Source organism: Callithrix jacchus, chromosome 15, assembly GCF_049354715.1.
Source record: "Callithrix jacchus isolate 240 chromosome 15, calJac240_pri, whole genome shotgun sequence".
NCBI classification, from domain to species: Eukaryota; Metazoa; Chordata; class Mammalia; order Primates; family Cebidae; genus Callithrix; species Callithrix jacchus.
The window spans coordinates 34,099,587-34,116,781 of record NC_133516.1 but is presented as its reverse complement, the minus strand read 5'-3'; the positions used below and the strand labels follow the sequence as shown (position 1 = coordinate 34,116,781).

The 17,195-nt window shown below is 43.5% G+C and overlaps 1 protein-coding gene across 3 annotated transcripts in view; it reads right to left on the bottom strand.

The window, feature by feature from the left end:
* RAD54L2 (RAD54 like 2) overlaps nucleotides 1-15,692 on the bottom strand; it is a 117,795-nt gene extending 102,103 nt beyond the window's left edge. The window contains exons 1-2 of one of the 3 annotated variants that reach the window (XM_002758396.6): nucleotides 15,495-15,692; nucleotides 12,725-12,878 (exon numbers count right to left, since the gene is read on the bottom strand). The gene's annotated coding sequence lies outside the window, so the exon portion shown is untranslated. The remainder of the gene's footprint in view (nucleotides 1-12,724; nucleotides 12,879-15,494) is intronic. The other 2 variants (XM_035275678.3, XM_017964935.4) reach the window with 2 other exon arrangements.
* Between the last annotated feature and the right edge of the window lie 1,503 nt (nucleotides 15,693-17,195).

Genomic DNA, 17,195 nt, shown 5'->3' with positions numbered 1-17,195 from the left:
CAATTGCTTGAATCTAGAAGGCAGAGGTTACAGTGAGCTGTGATTGCACCACTATACTCCAGCCTGGGTGACAAGAGCAAAACTCCGTCTCAAAAATAAAATAAAATAAAATAAAAATAGACCGGTACAGTGGCTCAGGCCTGTAATTCCAGCACTTTGGGAGGCCAAGGTGGGCAGATCACCAGAGGTCAGGAGTTTGAAACCAGCCTGACCAACATGGTGAAACCTCATCTCAATTAATCAATTAATATAAATTCCAGCCAGGCATGCTGGCCCATGCTTGCGATCCCAGCACTTTGGAATGCCAAGGCAGGAGGATTACATGAGCCCCAGTAGTTTAAGACCAGCCTAGGCTACACAGCAAGACACCATTTCCATAAAAATGTATTAAAAAAAAAATATATATATATACATATATTACACACAAATCCTCAGTTCTCACCAATAGTGATTGCTATGGACTGTACTAGGTTATGACAGTGGAGCCTGAATGGGTGGAGGGTAAAGCCTTCATGAGATGGGATTAGTACCCTTAGATGAAACACAAGAGAGATGATCTCTCTATCTGCCACATGAAGAAACAGCAAGAAGCCATCCATCTGTAAATCAGGAAGACTGCCATTACCAAGAACTGAAATAGCCTTCATCTTGAACTTAATCAGCCTCCAGAACTATGAGAAATAAATTTCTGATATTTGAGCCACCTTGTCTATTTTCCTTTCACAATATTTTGTTATTTCAGCCTCAAGTAAGACAGTGACATTGTGTAAGTGACCGTCACCACTTAACTGAAATAATAGCTTCACCCTCATAGTGCTATTGTAAGGGCTTTACATATGCTTTAAAGACACTCTCCAAGTGACTGTGATACTATTAGAAACCTAGCTTTTAGGAACCCCAGCTACAGGAATCATGGAAGGATCTTTAGCTAGAGAAGGATTTCAGAGATGAGAGAATAGAGGAAGGAAAATCAGTTGTCCTAAGTCAGGACTAGGCTGGAAAGCCTGGGTTAAGGTGAAGGCAAAAAAAAAAAAAAAAAAAAAAAACAGAAAGAATAAAGCAGGCATAAGACATCACCAAGGAAAACCCAACAGAAGTTTCTGCATAGGAAGGAAAGAGAGGAATTAAAAATAAGGGTGAAGGCTGAGTAACTGTAAAAATGACAGCCTGCCCTTCACCAAAATCAGGAAGAACAGCAGACAGTTTTGGGAGAATAGAGGAAAAGGGGAGAATAAAGAATTCCATGAAAAATATTTAGAGGGATAAGTGGCCAGGCGCAGTGGCTCATGCCTGTAATCCCAGCACTCTGGGAGGCCGACACAGGCAATCATGAGGTCAGGAGTTCAAGACCAGCCTCACCAATATGGTGAAACCCTGTCTCTACTAAAAATATAAAAATTGGCCAGGCGCAGTGGCACACGCCTGTAATCCCAGCTACTTGAGGCTGAGGCAGGAGAATAGCTTGAACCCAGGAGGCAGAGGTTGTAGTGAGCCAAGATCATGCCACTGCACTCCAGCCTGGGTGACAAGTGAGACTCCGTCTCAAGAAAAAAAAAAAAATTTTTTTTTTATTAAAATTTTAAAAAAATAGACTGGGTGCGGTGGCTCTCATCTACAATCCCAGCACTTTGGGAGGCTGAGGCAGGTGAATCACCCGAGGTCAGGAGTTCTAGACCAGCCTGACCAATGTGGAGAAATCCCGTCTCTACTAAAAATACAAAATTAGCCAGGCATGGTGGTACACACCTCTAATCCCGGCTACTGGGGAGACTGAGGCAGGAGAATTGCTTGAATTTGGGAGGCAGAGGTTGCAGTGAACAGAGATTGCACCATTGCACTCCAGCCTGGGCAACAAGAATGAAACTCCGCCTCAAAAAAAATTAATTAATTAATTTAATGAGGGATAAGTGCTAGAAAATCAATGTATCAATGAGCTAATGAGCAGTAGACATGTTTTCGACAGGAAGGCAGTACACTAGTTATGAGTACAAGCTTTAGGATGAGATGGCCTGGTTCAGAATCCCAGCATTGCCACTTTGTATGTACCAAACATGAAATAAGTTACATAATTTCCCTAAACCTTAGTTCCCTCATTTATAAAATGAGAATAATAATAGTACATATCTCATAAAATTGTTTTATAAACTAAGTTTAAAAAAAACAACAAAGCATTTATGATAGTCCTTAGCACACGGTAAATTAGCTTTCAATAAATGCTAGAGATTTCCTTTAGCTATCCCATGATAAGACTTTTACTAGCTATGCCTTGGAGAAGCAGAGAAGCTAAATAATTTTATCCTAAAGAGTCAGAAAATTTTCTTTGAGTAAACTAGGAGACCAAAGAACTCCTTGAATTTTGAAATCAAGGAATTTGTATCTGAACTAAGACAATTAACATCCCATTTCATATCCTAGGCCTTCTTCATTCCTGTGTATGGAACCATCATGTCCTTAGGACAATTGGCTTTAAAAACATTTGCAGCTGGGCACAATGACTCACGCCTGTAATCCCAGAACTCTGGGAGGCCAGGTGGGTGGATCTCGAGGTCAGGAGATGAGACCATACTAGACAACATGGTGAAACCCCATCTCTACTAAAATACAAAAAATTAGCCAGGCATGCACCACCATGCCTGTAGTCCCAGCTATTGAGGAGGCTGAGGCAGGGGAATCACTTGAACCTGGGAGGCGAAGGTTGCAGAGCCAAGATAACACCACTGCACTCCAGCCTAATGACAGAGCAAGTCTCCATCCAAAAAAAAAAAAAAAACTTGCATAAATGTTCTTACTTAAAACAAAGTCTATTTTTATTTTAGTTCACTCACTTATTGAACTAGTATTTATTGTAAAACTATCAGTACAAAAAATTGTGGGCAAGACATGGTAACTCACGCCTGTAGTCCTAAACACTTGGGAAGCTGAGGAAGGAGGGTCACTTCAGCCCAGGAGTTTGAGGCTGTAGTGAGCAAGGATCATGCCACTGCACTGCAGCCTGAATGACAGAGCAAGACCCAGTCTCAAACAAACAAAACAACTAAAAATTGTGCTAAACGTTATAGACGAAAAAAAAATTTTTTCGTCGACCAGGCTGGGATGAGGTGGCGTAATCTTGGCTCAATGAAACCGCCTCCTCCTAGGTTCAAGCAATTCTCCTGCCTCAGCCTCCCAAGTAGCTGGGAATACAACCTGCACCACCATGCTTGGCTAAATTTTGTATATTTTGCTCAAGCCATGCAGTTGGTGTCAGAGACTGAGCTGCAGCCCATCACCTTTGCTGATCTCGGTGTCCTCAGCAAGAAGCGTGAAAGTGCTAGACTAGAGTCTGAAGTCCTATCCAGCTTTATTTAAAAGCCTGTCAGCTGCAATAAGATGGTTTTAGAAATGTCTTATTCAGCATATCCTGAATAACATCTATCATCCTGCCCCACAGACCACTTTCTAACTCCCCAGCCTGTCCTCTCCTGGGAAATCCAGGGTTCACCTCTATGGTTCTTTCTTCTCTTTTGTCTTCTACATAGGGCCAGTTATTCATGACTAGTTCTTCAGTTAATTCCAATTCCTAGCTCATCCCAGAATACTCTTTTGCCCCCTTTCATCTTTGCATCTGTATTCACATACAAGTAATTTCTTTTGGCTGTATTCAGGGTGTTTCTTCTGATCCTATGTTCTGAGAGACCAGCCTGGGAAATAGGCAAAACCCTGCTCTACAAAATATACAAAAATTAGCTGTGCAGGGTGGCATGCGCCTGTGGTCCCAGCTACTCCTGGGGCTGAGGTGGGAAGATCACTTGAGCCTCGGCAGGTGAAGGTTGCAATGAGCAGGGATTGTACCATTGCACTCCAGCCTGGGCAACAGAACAAGACCCTGTTTAAAAAAAATAAAATAGAATGTTCTTATTAATTAAAGATAAACACTCAGTGTCAATGTCTAGGATCTAGCTTTAAAATATGCCAACAGGCCGGGCAATGGTGGCTCACACCTATAATCCCAGCACTTTGGGAGGCCAAGGAGAACAATCACTTCAGGTCGGGAGTTCTAGACCAGGCTGACCAACATGCAAAAACCCTGTCTCTACTAAAAATACAAAAATTAGCTGGGCGTGGTGGTGCATGCCTGTAATCTCAGCTACTGGGGAGGCTGAAGCAGGAGAATTGCTTGAACCCGTGAGGTGGAGCTTGCAGTGAGCCGAGATTATGCCATTGCACTCCAGCCTGGGCAACAAGAGCAAAAATCCATCTAAAAAAAAAAAAATATATATATATATATATATATGCCAACAACAGCCTGGTGCAGTGGCTTACACCCTGTAATCCCAGCACTTTGGGAGGCTGAGGCAGGATGATGACTTCAGCCCAAGAGTTTAAGACCAGCCTGGGCAATGTGGTGAGACCCCATCTCTCTACAAAAATATAAAAATTAGCTGGGCATGGTGGTGTTCACTTGTAGTCCCAACTATTCGGGAGACTGAGGTTGGAGAATCCTTTGAGCTGGGAGGTCGAAGCTGCAGCAAGCCATGCCACCGCATACCAGCCTAGGCAACAGAGTGAGACCCTGTCTGGAAAAAAAAAAAAGAAAAAAAAGCCAAAAACAACAAAAATTAGGAAATACATTGAAAAAATGGGGCAGTATTGATAACTGTTGAAACTGGGTGACAGATATATGAGGGTTCATGATGCTATACTCTCCACAGTTGTACATGTATGCTACCATATGCGCCAGCCCTCCCAGCAAGGATGATGAGAAAGGGGGAGTTAGTCAGAACAAGAGAGAATAAACAACAGAAAAAGAATCTTTGGTCCAAGCAACTAGGAACTGACCTCAGAGATATTGCCCAGGAGGAATGTAGGACCAGAAGCCAAACAACAAAGGCTTAAGAGATGTATAGATAAAGCACTTGGCTGGCACTGAGCAAGGTGGTCCACACCTGTAATCCCAGCATTATGTGAACCCAAGGTGGGAGGATCACTTGAGGACAGGAGTTTGAGACCAGCCTGGGCAACATAGGGATACACTGTCTCTACAAAATAAAAAAAAAAAAGTAAAACCTAGCCAGCCAAGGTGGCAGCCACCTAAAACAATAGCATGGGCCTGGGAGGTTGAGGCCACAGGGAACAGATCGCACCACTGCACCTATAGCCTGGGTGAAAGAGTGAATCCCTGTATCAGAAAAAAAAAAAAAAAACAACAGTTGGTAAGGAAATGGTAGTAAAACTTAATAAGAAAATGATAAAAATAAACCAAAGGAGGATAGGAAGGAAAAGGCTAGAAGGCACAGAGCTAAGAAATTACTGAGGTCCATGGCCTGGCACAGTGGCTTACACCTGTAATCCCAGCACTTTGGGAGGCCAAGGCAGGTGGATCACAAGGTCAGGAGTTTAAGATCAGCCTGGCCAATATGGTGAAACCTCTTCTCTAAAAATAAATAAATAAATAATTTTTTCAAAAAAATTAAGAAATTATTGTGGTCCTACTGTTTGCATAGGAAAACACAAAAGGGGAGGGGATCAAGGCTAGAAAAGACTATAAGAAGACCTTAGAAAGGATATAATAGATAAATCAAGGTTACAGAAGAAACAGGAATAGATAAAATTCAATTGGGTCTGAGTCACGGCACCAGAAAAAAATTTTTTAAAAAATTCAATTGGAAGTGGTTAGATCAAGAAAAAAAAAAAAATAAAGACCATCTCTTCTGGGAGAATGAACATAAAGAAAGGTAACATTCTGAAACTAGAATGCAAAAGGGGCCACGTAATATCACAGTTAAGGGAGGAGACTGACATTCAACAATTTGACTTTAATCTCAGCTTGTCACTATTATTGAAGGTGACATAAGTAAAGTACTTGTGTCTGGGGGTAAATACAGGCATATGCTGTTTCATTATTGTCAATGAAATAAGTCTAACTGGAAAAGATTTAAGGCCGGGCACGGTGGCTCACGCCTGTAATCCTAGCACTTTGGGAGGCCAAGGTGGGTGGATCACCTGAGGTCAGGAGTTCAAGACCAGCCTGGCCATCATGAGGAAACCCCATCTTAAAAAAAAAAAAGAAAAAAAAATTTAAAGAGATATATTTTGAGACAAAAAAGAATGACCATGGCCTAAGGCATGGTTTCAACAGGTCCTGCTAACATGTGCCAAAGGTGGTTGAGTTACAGTTTGGTTTTATACTATTTTTTTTATTTTGGGAAATGGAGTCTCACTCTGTCACCCAGGCTGGAGTGCAGGGGTGCAATTTCAGCTCATTGCAATCTCCACCTCCCCTGGGTTCAAGCAATTCTCCCGTCTCAGCCTCCAAGTAGCTGAGATTACATGTATGCATCATCACCATGCCTGGCTAATTTTTGTATTTTTAGTAGAGACAAGGTTTTACCATGTTGGCTATGCTGGTCTCCAACTCCTGACCTCAGGTGATCCGCCCACCTCAGCCTCCCAAAGTGCTGGGATTACAGGCATGAGCACCATGCCCAGCCAGTTTTATATATTTTAGGGAAACATACAACATCAATCAATATCTGTGAAGTATACATCAGTTCTGTCCAGAAAGGTAGGACAACTACAGTGGGGGAGGGGAGAGGCATTACAGATCATAGATTAAAAGATTTTCTGGGGCCAGGCACGGTGGCTCACTCCTGTAATCCCAGCACTTTGGGAGGCCAAGGCAGGTGGATCACGAGGTCAGGAGATCGAGACCAGCCTGGCCAAGACGGTGAAACCCCATCTCTACTAAAAATACAAAAATCAGGTGGGCGCAGTGGTGGGTGGCTGTAATCCCAGCTATTCAGGAGGCTGAGGCAGGAGCATCCCTTAAACCCAGGAGGCAGAGGTTGCAGTGAGCCGAGATCGCGCCACTGTACTCCAGCCTGGGCAACAGAGCAAGACTCAGTCTCAATTAAAAAAAAATGATAAAGGCTTTTCTGATTGGCAATTGGTTGAAAGAGTTGTCATCTAAAAACTTGGAATCAATACAAAGGAGTGTCTAGGATTGCCAAAATGGCTCACATCTGTAATCCCAGCACTTTGGGAGGCTGAAGCGGGCAGAACACTTGACGTACATGAATCACTTGAGGCCAGGAGTTTGAGACCACCCTGACGAACATGGCAAAACCCTGTCTCTAAAAAAAATCACAGAAGTTAGCCAGGCATGGTGGTACATACCTTTCATCCCAATAAAGCATTTTAAAATTAAGATACGCACACTTGGAAGGCTGAGGCAAGAGAATCACTCGAAACTGGGAGTTCAAGGAACCTGCCTGTGGGAGGCAGAGGCTGCAACGAGCAGAGATCCTACCAAGAGGCTGGGCGTGGTGGCTCAGGCCTGTAATCCCAGCACTTTGGGAGGCAAAGGCCAAGGTTTAAGCGATTCTCTTGCCTCAGTCTTCTGAGTAGCTGGAATGAAAGGTGTGTGCCACCATGTCTGGCTAACTTTTGTATTATTTTTAGGGACAGGGTTTCGCCACATTGGCCAGGGTGCTCTCGACCTCCTGGCCTCAAGGTGGATCACGAGGTCAGGAGTTCAAGACCAGCCTGACCAGATGGTGAAACCCCACCTCTACTAAAAATAAAAAAATAAAAAATAAATAGCTGGGCGTGGTGGTATGCACCTGTATTCCCAGCTATTGGAGAGTCTGAGACAGAATTGCTTGAACCTGGGAGGCAGAGTTGCAATAGGCCCAGATGGTACCACTGCACTCAAGCCTGGGTGACAGAGCAAGACTCTGTCTCAAAAAAAAAGAAAAGAAATGAGTGTCTGAGTTAAGACCAGGGATAGTGGAGACCAAGGTTCTTATTATGTAGATGAAGTCTTAAAGGTGGCGCCCTTAGAGACAACAGATGGTAAATGTTTCCTATTCAGACCTTTTTTTTTGAGACAGAGTTTCACTCTTGTTACCCAGGCTGGAGTGCAATGGCACGATCTCGGCTCAACCGCAACCTCCACCTCCTGGGTTCAGGCAATTCTCCTGCCTCAGCCTCCTGAGTAGCAGGGATTATAGGCACGCGCTACCATGCCCAGCTAATTTTTTTTGTATTTTTAGTAGAGACGGGGTTTCACCATGTTGACCATGATGGTCTCGATCTCTTGACCTCGTGATCCCAGCCTCCCAAAGTGCTGGGATTACAGGCTTGAGCCACCGCACCTGGCCTATTCAGACCTTTAAAAGGTACTAGACTCAGGTAATCTCTTCAGGACTAGGAGGGCCTGGAAGGGAAAAGATCTAGTTGTGTTCATAGAGATTTTTTTACAGATGCAAATTTTCCACCACAAAAGATGGTTTTGCACATTTCAAAATACTGCATAGAAATATATTTTGGGGTAAAATATTTTGATTTCTTCATCTTTCTTTTTTTTTTTTTTTTTTGAGACGGAGTTTCGCTCTTGTTGCCCAGGCTGGAGTGCAATGGCACCATCTTGGCTCACTGCAACATTCGCTGCCCAGGTTCAAGGGATTCTCCTGCATCCCAAGTAGCTAGGATTACATGCGTACGCCACCACACCCAGCTAATTTTGTATTTTTAGTAGATAGGGTTTCTTCATGTTGGCCAGGCTGGTCTTGAACTCCTGACCTCAGGTGATCCACCTCCCAAAGTGCTGCAATTACAGGTATGAGCCACCACGCCCAGCCTACAGAGATACCTTTCATGAGAGGAAAAGCTGATCAATGCAGCAAACTTCACTGTTGTCTTATTTTTAGAAATTGCCACAGCTACTCCAACTTTCAGCAATCACCACCCTGATCAGTCAGCAGCCATCAATGTCTAGGCAAGACTCTCAACCAGCAAAAAGATTACAAGTCCCGAAGGCTAAGGTGACTGTTAACATTTTTTGGCAATAAAGCATTTTAAAATTAAGGTATGAACACTGCTTTTTTTAGACATAATGCTATTAGGCTCTTAATAGACTATAGCATGGTGTTAACATAATTTTTTTTTCCTCTAAGATGGGATCTTGGTCTGTTGCCCAGGCCGTGCCCATCCCCAAGAGTGCAGTGGTGCAATCATAACATACTGCTGCCTTGAACTCCTGGGCTGGCAAGTGATTCTTCCACCTCAGCCTCCAGAGTAGCTAGGACTAAACAGGTGTACACTGCAACACGCAGATACTTTTTAAAATCTTTTTTGTAGAGACAGGGTCTTGTTATGCTGCCCAAACTGGCCTCAAGTGATCCTCCCTTCTCTACCTCCCAAAGTACTGGGATTACAGGCATAAGCCACTATGCCAAGCCTGTAAACATATGTAAACGTAACTTACATATGTACTGGGAAACCAAAAAATGTGTTTAACAGGCTTTATTGCACTATATGCTTTATTGCAATGGTCTAGAACTAAACCTGCAATATCTGCAAAGCATGCCTATATACAGTATGTGAGCTGCTATAATAATTATTATTAAAGCCAAAGTTAAAATTCCTAACAGTCAAAAAATTCTCACAAATCAACAAAATAAACCAGCCAAAAAGTTGACAAAGGACAAGAAATGAATACATACATGAAATAAACACATGAAAAGATGTTCATCCTCTTCAATAAGGAAATTTAAATAAAAATTAGTTACCTAGGCTTCAAACTGGCAATGATTCAAAATATTGATTCCCAGCCAGGCATGGTAGCTCACACCTATAATCCCAACACTCCAGGAGGACAAGTGGGATCATTTGAGCCCAGAGGTTCAAGACCAGCCTGGGCAATATAGTGAGACTTCATCTCTACAAAAAATGGACATGATGGTGAGCACCTGTAATCCCAGCTACTCAGGAGGCTGAGGTGCGACGATCACTAGAACCCAGGAGACAGAGGTTGTACTGAGCCGTGATTGTGCCACTGCACTGCAGCCTGGGAAACAGAGTCAGATCCTGTCTTTAAAACAAAAATAAATAAATAAATTGATTCCCATTCTAGCAAGTATAGCTAGATACCTAGGTTAATTAATTAATTAATTAAAATATTAAAGTTCAGTGCTAGGTGAGAAATATAAATTGATACAAGCTGTTGAAAGTAATTTCATAATATCTAACAAAATTTTAAACATGCATAACATTGGACACAGAAATTCTACTTATAGAAATGTATCCTACAGGCCAGGCATGGTGGCACAAGCCTGTAATCCCCGGACTGTGAGAGGCTGGCCAACATGGAGAAAACCTGTCTCTACTAAAAATACAAAAGTAGCCAGGCATGATGGCATGCGCTCAGTCCCAGCTACTTGGGAGGCTGAGGCAGGAGAATAGCTTGAACCCAGGAGATGGAGGTTGCAGTGAGCCTAGATCATGCCATTGCATTCCAGCCAGGGCAACAAAGCAAGACATCTCCAATCAATCATTCAATCAATCATTACCCATTCCCAGCAGGTGGCAGCTTACCAGCAGTTGTCTGGATACCCTGTAGCCCAGGCTAACTAGATACTTCTCTACATATGAGGACAAAGCACTCAGAGCAGTCAATGGCCTGTAGAAGCGCAGATAATACCAATGAAGAATTGTCACATTTTTCTCCCAAAGAAAATGTTTGCAAGACATTTTCTCCCAATGAAAATGTTTGCAAGACATTTTCTCCCAATGAAAATGTTTGCAAGACATTTTCTTGTAAAAAAAAAAATAGCAAGTAATAGCCTCCAGCTTCAAAATTATGAACAAATGAATAAGCAACACATTTTCATAACAAAGTGTTGCCTTTAACTACCTGGAAATACAAAGGCAGAGGTACTACTTCAGCCAGGATCAGATGCAGTCATGAAGTCAGAACTCTCATCACACCACTAGCTCCACAACGAATGGTTTCCTGTTATTTCATAAGCAGGGGTCATTCACTTGTTCACTCAACAAACATTTGCCAAGTAGCTACCCTGTGCCAGAAATGGTCAGGTGCTGGGATATAAACAAGACAAGGTCCTGCCTTCAAGTAGATAATAAACTAGGCATGGGAAACACACAAAAATACCAAAACATGGTAAAAAGGAATTTGAGGAAAAAAATAAAAATAATTTTTAAAAAATACCAAAACTTAGCAGGACAGTGTGATTATAAAAGCTTGCATAGACTGCAATGTCATACAGAAGAGAGGCATTCTGCTGAACCTGGAGGGAATCAAGGAAGCCTTTTATTAAGAGAAGGTGGTGCCTAAACTCCTGGTTCAAGCCTTAGAGTCAGCCAAGCTGTAGAATGAAGAGCAAAATTAGCAGAAGAAATAGCCTGAGAATGCTGGGACCTTTAAGGAGGTCAGTAAAACTGAGCCTTAAGTGCCAGAGGAACTGTGGCAGAGAAAAAACTAGAAAGGAAGATAAAGGGGCAAGGTCATAAAGGTCCTTATGAGATGCTGAAGCAGAGACAGAACAGGGTCTAGATGTTTGAGACCCAGAAGTATATTATTTACTCTTAACTGGAATTAAACACCACGGGAATGGAGGGGGCATTTGACTAAGGCAAGACTGGAAAAGCTTAAGGACCAGTTATTTCAAATCACTTCTGGCCTCCACTTATTTTTCTCTTGAATATTAGTGGGACTTTTTTCCCTTTCTTATTGGGAAAAAATAAAACTGAACAATTCTATAACAAAGTCTGTGAGCCGTCTGTTCATCAAAAACATGTCTGAACAGAGTGCTAGATTCTACCAAAGTAGCCCCAATTAAAAAAGATGACAAATCTCTCCTGCATCTGGAGAATTCCTGGCAAAAACACCAAAGCCAGGTCTCTGGTGCTGGCAGAAGAAAGCTAGAGAAATGTCCTGATCAGGGGCAATATAGAACACAATGATGCCTGGTATACACCAGTGTTCTGTCAATGGGAATGCCCATTGTTCCCAAACGAGAACATGCCACACAGTTACCTCCTGGCTTCTCCATACAAACTGTCAGGAAAAAACCTTCTACTGCCAGGAATGACCTTGGACTTTATAGTACGGACTCCTGCCTACCAGCACTGAATAAAGACATCCTCAAAATTCCCTCACCTGTCCAGAGCACCAGGAGGTGCAGACAGTTGCCTTCATCACCTGACATGGAAACTGAGCCCCTGAACCCTGCACAGCACCAAAGCACTCAGCCACATTCCTACTACTACTAATACTACTAAGATTAGAGGTCCTATATAATAATACACATTACTACTAACAGCCAGCACTGACCACCCTCAAAGCTCGAGACCCTCATCTCCATGCCTCAATGCAACCTGCAAAGAACATTATATTAGGCCCATTTTACAGATGGAAAAACAAAACAAAACCAAAGCTCAGAGAGGTTAACAGCTTATCCAGGGTCAAAAATTGAGCAAGAAAAAGTAGGATAACTCCAAAAACCAAGTTCTTCCCAATGGACTAGGCACTTCTCTCAGACTTTTTCTAAAGAAATAGAAAACTCTAAGCCTTATTTCCAAGAGTTTCTGAAGTTGATCCATTTAACTAAGAGGTGGCCAAAAATGTGTCTTTACGCAATCACCTTGCCTACAAGGCAACAAATAAACAAGTTTTTATTTTCTTTGATAAAGTGAAGAGTCCAGATGGAAAATGAGGGATATTTTGAAGAATTTATTTATAATCTAAATACCTTGATTTTACATTTCTTCATTTATTTTTACCCAAGATATATATAGAGAAATAGAGAAGACAGCAAAAGGCAGAATTTCATTTTACTAGATCTTGAATGAAGAGTAATAAAGCAAAAAAAATTCAGATTTATATTATATTTTATGCAGTAAAACTTAAGAGGCAAGTGACTTCAAAAAGACTGAGCCTTACCTCAATCCTTACTCCTTCTTTTCCAAGGGACAGCACTCCAAGTGATCAGCAGACACTCCCAGCCTACATACAGTGAACCAGACATAGGGGATAAGCAACGCCTTCATGCTCCCAAAACCACAGTAGGAAGGAGTGTGATGGCTTCCTGGGGAACCTGAACACATACAGTATTTATAAATCACTGCTCATTGAGACACACACCAAAACAAAATGTTTGAACAAAATGTTCAAACACACTGTGGTTTGTCTACAGGAGTACTTAAATTTAACAGGTGTAAAAAATAATGCAAAAATAATCCCATACTAAAATGAACTCACGGTGATAGCTAAACTTATTCCATGGAAATGTTAGGATAATTGTCACATTAATGTTAACATTAAATGTTAAGATAATTGTTTATAATTAATACATCATAAAAACTTTATTCAATGGTTTTAATGATTAAAAGTTTGATATACCTGAATCACTTCTTTCTTCATAGACCTATAGCAACCTCTAAACCAGGAACTACCACTACCAAAATGTTAAAAATATCATCAGCATTGTGAAGGTGCCCAAAGCAGTGCCTGGCATAATGCAATAAATGTTGGTTTATGAAAGAATGAATGTAGAGAGAGAAAGAATACTACTTTTTTTTTTTCTTGAGTCAAGAGTCTTGCTTCATCACCCAGGCTTGGTGTAGTGACACAGCTCACTGTAACCTCTGCTTCCCAGGTTCAAGTGATTCTTGTGCCTCCCTCAGCCTCCCGAGTAGCTGGGACTACAGGCATGTGCCACCACATCCAACTACTTTTTTTATTTTTAATAGAGACAGGGTTTCACCATGCAGGCTTGAACTCCTGACCTCATGTGATCCACCTGCCTTGGCCTCCCGAAGTGCTGGGATTACAGGTGTTAGCCACGACACCCAGCCAAGAGAGAAAGAATACTACTGAAGAAAAATAATCATTTAAAACTTAAGGAAAAAAAAATGTTTACAGTAATAAGAACTATCAGTCCAACTACAAACAGAATTACCTAACATCACACTTGAAAATTTTTACTAGACTACAGTTAGGCTATACTTCCTACAACTCTAAACTCAGAAGGTACAATGATTCCGATACTGTTTTTGTTTATGTAGCATTCCCTTTAACATCTCACCTACAGATAACCCACCAACTTTTGCCTGAATAATACATACAGAGCTCTGGCCCACAGCTGCAACCCTCAGAGATGGAGTTTGCACACTGTCTTTCAATGATACAGATTGTCACAGGGAGACAGTGTACATCCATTGAAGGTGGATAATACTTCTAGTGAAGACAATGTCCTGTGAGAGTAAACAAGGATGCTGAAACGAGAGTCACTAAGTTTGAGCAGAGTTAACATACTCACTTCATGGCAGTAAGAGAAAATGAAATTTCAAGGATTTAAGGATGGACAGAGCATTTAATAACATAAATGTTAGGGTTATTGTATCCTTCTTTAGTGTTGCATACATTAAACAATGGCTCACAAATTAGTGAAAACAAGCTTTTAAATTAATTTAGATTTATAAGAATTGGACTGAAAATGCCTGGAACTTACATGTATGATGAAGTCTAAGTCTGTCTATCATTACAAACAATAGCCACAGTGCTGAAAAGAAAGTATGAGTCACAATTCAAAAACAACGGAAGAAAGAAAAAACTGAAGAACAGAGAAAAGCTTTGGATCCAAATGCCACAGAGAAATTTCCTTACTTAAAATGTTGTCAATGACAGCCACTATTCAGACTTGGAGTAAGAAAGGTCCACACTGTCCTCTGCATGGGAACAAACTCATCCAGCCTCACATAACCCTTCCAGTTGTATCCACCTCAATGTTCAGCCACCAGTATAGTCAGCCACATTCCCTAGCAAGCAACAGGAATCCTAACAGATCTGAGTCACCCACTCCCACGCAGTAAGAGGTCATTCTCCATCAGGAAGCCCACTGTGCAAAGTTTCCTTGTTCATCTCCTCAGGCTGCCACCACCATGGCCCACATAAAGCTGATTCTCCAATCTTAGTCGACTATCAAGTCTCCTCTACACTCCCCAAACCACAACTCCCACCGGCCTCACCCTAACGACAAGACAGCTAGCACTACTCACCGTGCGTCACTACTCACTCCTGTGATAAGTTCCCTGTCTAGAACCACTCCTCGTCAGGGTGCATCAGAGCCCCGGAGGATCCAGCTCTCTGCTTAACTCTCCTGTGCCCAGCAGAGCTCCTGCCTTTCCAGGAACTAATCACCAGTTACCTCAGAGAAGCTAAACTCTCAATGCCTCTTCTACCCCAGCCCGACCCCTATCTGCCAAATTCCCAGACCTCAGGAGAGGGGGTGGGGGAGACGCAATCCAGATGCGCCTTAGGGATTAGATACACAGAGGCCCCTAAAAATCCATATACTTCCCCTACCCCACACCGCGCTCTGGTCATCCACCCGGCCGCCAGCATCCAGCGCCATGAATGCACAGCGACCACAGTTAAGTCCCCGTGTCCCTATGACTCCCTTCCCCGGCTACGAAATCCTCAAATATCAAGGCACTGAGGCCCCGGGTCGATGCCCAAGACCCCCGCCAAGCCTCCGGCCACTGGAGTTTCCCGGGTTGGACCCCGTGCCCCGAAGGCCCAGGCAGCTGGGTCCATCTAGCTGCCCAGAGCCACTGCATGCCAGGAGCCCAGGCCGCGTCCCCAGTCGGTCCCCATTGTTGCGGGACCCTGCGGCCCTGGCCGGGAACGAGGGACCGGCACCGGCTCTCACCTCCTGCGCCGCGACTCCGGGCCGCGCCGGACCGCACAGGGCCGAGGAACCTCACGTTCCGCTGCGCCCGCCAAGGCAGAGTCTGCGGCGGCGGGGGCGGGGGCGGCGGCTGAGGCGGGAAGCAGCCGGCCAGGCCCGGGCGCCGCGGGCTGGCTCTGGCCAAGCGTCGGTCTCCACCGGCGGCGGCGCTCGCCAGCCTCCGCTCGCGGTCCGCGCCAGAAAGTGTCCCCCTCCCGGCCCGCGCGCCCGACCGCACGGACGGGAACAAGCGCCGCGGAGAGGAAAGTTCCGCTGAGAGCCGACTGAAGGCCGTTCCGCTACGCGGGGTGTAAGGCGATTCCAGACTGGATAGGACAGTTTCTGGAGTGAATGCCGTATGGGAATCCCAAGCTAGAAGCTGCCTGAGAGTGGTTCTACGGTTGGGTCCAACGGAATGGTTTTGCAACTCGCCTGCCATTGAGCGTCTCAATTGAGCCTCAGCTTCTCCTCATTTCTCATTGGGAATAATCTAGGCGGTTTGTTAGGATTGAATGAAGTGATGCAAATACCTGGCGCAGAGATAGGGAGCTCTCACTGAGGTACGATCGTTACTGATGCTGCCAAGGCTCCTACTACTATTGCCTCCAACTTAGGTTGTGCTCAGTCCACAAGGACCCCTGAAATTATGCGCACCATGTAGCTCTTCCTTTTCCACCCTTGGTCCTGTTGGAAACCATCCCGTTTCCTGTTAACTGAAGCGGTCTTCAGAATACTCTGGAAGACAAGCAGAGGAAAAGGGGGGCTTTCTTCATTGTTGACACTCAAGTGGAGGTTAATGATGCAGGTTCTCCTTCCTCAAGCTGGGAATTACTGCCATGTTGGCTCCAGTTACTGTATCAGCTGTCTCCGCTATAGCCTCAGGTTCTCTTCTCCTCCTCCCAAGAAGTGAATATTGACAAAATGATTTTAATTACGAAAGTGTATCTTTCTTTGAAGGTTTTGTATTTTACTCATAAAATCAAGAGGATAACAATTCCTTTCTCGTCCCCACTTCCCTTTTCTTCTAGGCCTTCAACACCTCTAAGATACCAGATGCAGTTATTTTTGGAGCAAACTATAGATGGGAATTTAGATCTGCAGAAGGTGTTTTTTTGTTGTTTATTTTGTTGTTGTTATTTTTTGAGACAGAGTTTCACTGTTGTTACCCAGACTGGAGTGCAATGGCACGATCTCGGCTCACCGCAACCTCCGCCTCCTGGGTTCAAGCAATTCTCCTGCCTCAGCCTCCCGAGTAGCTGGGACTACAGGCGCGCACCACCATGCCCAGCTAATTTTTGTATTTTTAGTAGAGACGGGGTTTCACCTCGTTGACCAGAATGGTCTCGAGCTCTTGACCTCGTGATCCACCGGCCTCGGCCTCCCAAAGTTCTGGGATTATAGGCGTGAGCCACCGCGCCTGGCCCTGCAGAAGGTGTTTAAAAAAAAAAATCATAGTTGGCCGGGTAACTATGCATTCCAGCCTGGGTAACAAGAGCGAAACTCCGTCTAAAAAAAAAAATCATAGTTTTCAGGTGTTCTCAAATTTCCCATTTTTACATATCCCCTTGGCTTCTGAGATACATATATGCCTGAATTTCCATTTATATTATTATTATTTTGCAGAAAGTGATTTATTTAAGTAGAGAAAGAGAAAAAGGAGAGGAAGAGGAAAAGCTTCTGGGA